General features: G+C 41.2%; 1 pseudogene; it reads right to left on the bottom strand.

Moving 5' to 3' along the window:
- Positions 1-394: 394 nt before the first annotated feature.
- On the bottom strand, positions 395-967 carry LOC132500337 (FUN14 domain-containing protein 2-like; annotated as a pseudogene).
- Between the last annotated feature and the right edge of the window lie 4,760 nt (positions 968-5,727).

Below are 5,727 nucleotides of genomic sequence, written 5' to 3'. Positions count from 1 at the left end.
GGTATCTTATATGCTTGTTATTTCTTTTCCAAATCAAGTTTGGGACAACCTTTGAGGATCCACTCATGCTCCATGGTGAGCCATCTTGTACCATGTTCTGGTAAGTATCTTACATAGAAGAGAAAGGAATATTCTTGCTGACCTAGAGATTAGTTAAGGGGGGAGTGTGGTGGGAGAAGAGTTAATGTCTACTGTCTCTTCCGTTGCCGTCAAGGTCATGGTGGGGACTTTATCCACTTGTACCAACAGATGCCTACAGAAGCCATTCAGATATGCCATGGCAGGGAGGAAGGCATGGGAGAAGAGGACCAAGAGGAGAGACTTGCTATCCTATGATGGAGTGAAGAGGCTGCTGGCTGGAAAAACCAGGAATAAGGAAGTGAAGTCATCCTCTTTAGGATGCCATATCAAGCAGAAAGCATCTGAAAAATCCACCAGTCACTAGAACATTCTTCTTCACAACGACACCACCTCCTCTAGTTTGCTTTTGACCTCCGTAGGTATCTGGTTGCTCTTGAGGATCTTCAGCTGTTCCTTGGCTTTCTTCATGTCCTTCTCTACCCGCTGCCCATCCACTTTGATGTAGCCAGTATGGTTTGCAAGCTGAAGCAGGAAAAATCCACCTCCCAGAGCTGTGGCAGCCAACCTTCCAACCTTCCAGAATGTGAAACCCATGCACCATCCAGTGATACCTTCAATTAACAGCTGGGTTGCCACGCTATACTTTTCAGCTGAAGGCCCAGATTCCTGCCCAAACAGCTTGCGCCACCCTGGCTGCTTTTTAGCAAGTTCTGCAAGATCCAGTGACTCAAAATTTACCTCCAAGTTTCCTTAACTGGCTGCGGCCATCTCAGAGATCTCGTCTCGCGATAACACCCGTCCGTCGGTGCTCCGAGCGGTAGGATGCGGAGTGGCGCGCTGCCTTCGGCGCGAGCTGGCTTCCGGCAGGTGGGGTAGATGTTTCCATTCCCACGGCGGCGGCGGATGACGTGGGCGTGGTCTTCGTTTCTGTAGTCTTCAATCTGGTTTTGGAGATGCTCCTGAGTATCTCCTGCCACTTTTATTTTATATTTTTGGTACGCGGGCCTCTCCCTGTTGTGGCCTCTCCCGTTGCGGAGCACAGGCTCCAGACGCGCAGGCTCAGCGTCCATGGCTTACGGGCCCAGCTGCTCCACGGCATGTGGGATCCTCCTGGACCGGGGCACAAACTCGTGTCCCCTGCATCGGCAGGCAGACTGTCAACCACTGTGCCACCAGGGAAGCCCTCCTGCCACTTTTAAAAGGTAAGTAATCCTTTTATCCTGCTAAGGAGCACAAAACTGGGGTTGGGAGACCAAGAATGGTCAGGTGTAGGGAATTAAAGGAAAGCCCTTTCACTCTCCTTTAATAGCACCCTGTATTAATTTAATTTCAAAGTTGAGAAAGACTCCAGGATAGTCTAGTCTAATCATCATACATTGGGTGCACATTGGCTGCCTTAAATAAAACCTCCTGTTAGTGTTTCCCCAGTCTATTTCCAAGGAAATGGGTCTTTGAGAATAGTGATTCCATTAAGTCCTTGGCAGCTGGTACAAGGGTAGTGAGTGATGGGCTAGTGCTTATGATAAAAGCTAATTTACTGAATCAACTGCGTGGTAGACACTTTTCTAAGTTCTTTGTATGCATTTACTCTTTAATCCTTCCAGTAACCTTATGAGGCAGGTACTATTATAATTCTTATTCTACAGATGAGGAAAAGAGAGCTGGAATTCAAACCAACACTTTCAACACTTGGCATCTTTTACTATTATGTCATAGTATTCTAGAAAAAGAGAGACTGTTGTAGTTAGTGGATAAGAATATTTCTTAGAGACCTTATTTATGATGAAGATACGTATATAAAACCTGATCCTCAAGGATACTTTCAGATCCTTCTCTGTGATTATCTGACATCAGGAGCTTTCTTACCCCATAGGAACATTGAAGTTTACTTTATTAGCAGTAAACTAATAAATAAGGGATTCAGAACTACAGTTTGATAACTTCCTATAGATCTTGAAAGCATCATTTCTGTAACTGAACAATAGCACACGGGGCCATTGAGAAAACCAACCTGTAATAGGTTGAATTTCAATGACTTATGTTTTTATTTTATTTTAAGAAATGGTACCTTCTTCAGGAAGAAAAATCCTGTTAACTTAAGAAAATACATTTTGGAGCATAAAAGTCCAGTCTGATATATTTTGCTTAAATCCAGGAGAACTGTACTTATTCAAATTATAAAGCAGAGAGTTCAGCTGAAAATGTGGTCTCATGATAAATACATTGTAAAGGAGAGAAAATATAATCTGACAGCAGGCATTTTAAAGCTTATTTTTTGCATTATGGAGTTTTGCAATAGAGTTTTGGAAGAACTTTTAAGATACTTGGAGAAGTATCAGGAATGATTTAAAATCATAGTTAACAAATGCCATGGGTTTTATTGTCCAAGCAAATTCTTGTATCTTAACATCTATGGGAGAGATGAGCTATATATACAATAGACAAAGCACTTTTATTTTTTAATGATTTTGTTTTTCTTTGTCTTTAAAGGTTTTATTTTCTGGCCTATATAGGTGGATGATATCCACTTAGGTAATCAAGTTGAAAATATGAGCTGATACATATTTTGATCATGACACACAATTGCTGGAAAATTAGATTATCTGTAATTAGATTGATGCTGAAATTGTAATTATAAATTTCTATTGTTTAGTTATCTTGCTTTTATTTGATTTTTTTAAAACTGGACAGTTGTCTTGGAAATTAACTCAGATCTAACAACTTCAAGTGGTAGAAATATATGAGCTGAAGTTTCTAGTGTTCAACAAATTGAGGAACTTAGTTTTGAAATGTGAAATTTTTGTTGCTCTTCATCTTTATAAAGTAAAGATGTAGCATTTTTCTCTGCTTTGACTTAGACAAGTATAACATTTCCCACACTTGAGTCATCCCCCTACCACTTTCACAAATTTTTGCTGTCTACCACCCACACACTTATTTATTATACCTTTTTAATTGACTTATTTTTATGCTTAACCTCATCTTTGGCAACAATATGCATGAAATGACAGGTTTGATATACTAGTTATATACTTTTTCATTCCTTAGTAGCAAAATAAGTACTAATGTGTTACAATTTAAAATGTTTTATCCTTGTACCATCTAAAATCAACTGTAGTACCAATATTTGGGTAAAAAACTGTCCTGGTGTAACAACTGGGCATTTAAAGTAAAAGTATTTAAACTTTTCCTCTATTTTTTCTTCTTCCTTTCCTTTTTAAAGTTTGAATATGTCAAACTGACTTATCAAGTTACCACTCAGGTGGTGCTTCTCAATCTCTTTTCCTCTGTAGAGAAATGATGGAGGATGTATGTTCCTCTGTCCAAAGTGAATCACTGAGCCAACTTGGCTGTTTGTTATTCTGGGCATGTACGCCATAACTCCACCACTCTCTCTCCTGCTGAAGAAAGTATAACAGAATGCAAGTGAGCTAACCTTGATTTTCTGTATTTTTAAGAGTAAATCATTTACAAACTCAATCCTTTAATTATGAGTAGTAAAAAACAATTTCCTTGCAACACACCCATCTACTGATTGCAACATCATGCTTAAGAGCCTCTGTTCTTACAGATTAAAAGGTGCTGCCAGAATTTTTGTTTCTGTTTTAAATTTGCATTCAAGCAACAGTGTGCTTGAGATTATTACTTTTTCAACTACAAACAATTGTTTTAATTCCATTCTCTTTAATACCCTTTTTTTTCTCTTTCAGAAAGATTCTTTTAATCTCAGAATTTTAAAAAGTAGAGTACTGTATTGAGAACTCTCAGTGATCTGATGGATTATTATGGGGATTATTCTTTGTCATTATAGGGTGACCAGTTTGTCCCAATTTGCCTTGGACTTTTCTGTTTTTATCACTGGAGTCCCACATCCTGGGAAATCCCTCAGTTCTGAGCAAATGGGACAGTTGACCACCCTAAAGCAGGCTGACAGACATGGAGAATGTGACTGGACAGGATTGTAGTTGGGTGTATAATTGGTAATACATATATTTAAATATGCTGAGATCTTGAACTTCAACATAATGATCGCAGCTAAAAATGGGCAGAGAGATCTCTCTGTTGCTCAACTTGTCCATTCTCTAAATTGCTTCTATAGTGAGCTATCAAAACCACGCATCTTAATTATGTCACTGCATTGAGTAACGAGGCTTCACATTTATTTCAGGCAAAATCCAAACTGTAGAAATTGCCTCACCCGGCCTCGCTTGATTTGGTCCATTGGTTCTCAAACTTTACTCTGGGAAGGACCACCTAGAAAATGTGTTTAAAATGCACATTCTTGTGCCCTTGATTCAAAGAGAATAAATCTGGAGAGCAACTAAAAGCATTTTTTCAAAAACGATCACAGTGGGTGACTCTTTTCCAGGTAGTCCTTGGACCATGTTTTGAGGAAAATTGACCTAGTTTGGTTTTTTTCCCCATTTTTTAAATGCCCAGTTGTTGGTTTATTCTCTGGGCTTATTAAAATTCACTTAACTTTTCAGTGTTCCAGGCCTTCTACCTGAAGCCCTCTCCTACATCTCTGTTGGTCAGTCAGATTTCTACTACCTGGACGTCGCCTTTCCCAGGAAGCCTCTGCAAGGCCCCATTAGGGTCCTCTATTAGGACCTCGTCCTCTATTAGGACCCTGCCCCCTCCTGCCAAGTGTCTAGAGCCCAGGATTGTAAATGCCTCTTCCTTGTGTGTATCTCCCTTTAAGCCGAGTTCAGTGCCCATAGACACCTCTCATCTTATTTATGATTATGTCCTCAGGTTCTAGCTCATTGTTGAGCACATGGTAAGAGCACAAGATTGTTTACTGAAGAATTAAATTGCTTTAGTAATGGGTAGATTGTTGTAGTACAGTCCTAGGAACTGAGACTCAGGTGCATCTATGTGGTATTGGGTTATCCCCTTCCCCAGCCCTCCTTGTATCTGTGGGTATGTTTGGGGGCTTTTCCTCTGTAGAGAAATGATGGGGTTTGGTTATGGGGAGAAGTGCAGGGCCCCTGGAGAGGGAGACAAGGGAATGAGAAGTTACAGGTTTAGGGGAATGTCATTGCATTCCTCCCCAGCTGGACCTGAGGGACTGGTCTGGAGCCTGAGTAGAGAAAGGGGTGGTGGCAATTTCATCCATTTCACAGAGGTTCAAGGGGCAGACGTGATGCAGCCAGGGGGCTTGAGAACAGGGAGCCACACGTGTTCCCCGACACCACACATATGTACACACACTGCACATCACACACACACACCACACACAGACTGCACATACCATCCCCACACCACACACACCACGCGCATCACACATACATACCACGCATATACACCATATACTTCACACACACCACTCATACCACACCACACACAAGCACGCATACACACACTCAAAGCTTCCCCCTCCACCACCACCCAGGACCCAGCTTTGCCTCCTGAGGGCTCTGGGCTGCCATCAGCAGGGCTAGCAGTGTTGTCTCTGAGGGAAACGGCAGTATAATTGTCCTGAATGCTCAAGAGCTCCTGATCTCCCTGGAAATTCCATAAAAAATTCCAAAGAGATTTAGTGGAGGTATTGAAGGGAAGGTCGTGAGCGGAGATCTTGTGTTAACAAAAGGGGGCTGAGTGCTAGCATCATTGGACTTCATTTGTGAAAAGTAGACTTTTGAA

This window comes from Mesoplodon densirostris, chromosome 12, assembly GCF_025265405.1.
Source record: "Mesoplodon densirostris isolate mMesDen1 chromosome 12, mMesDen1 primary haplotype, whole genome shotgun sequence".
NCBI lineage: Eukaryota > Metazoa > Chordata > Mammalia > Artiodactyla > Ziphiidae > Mesoplodon > Mesoplodon densirostris.
Note: the sequence above shows the minus strand (reverse complement) of the source record. Positions and strands in the feature narration are given on the sequence as shown.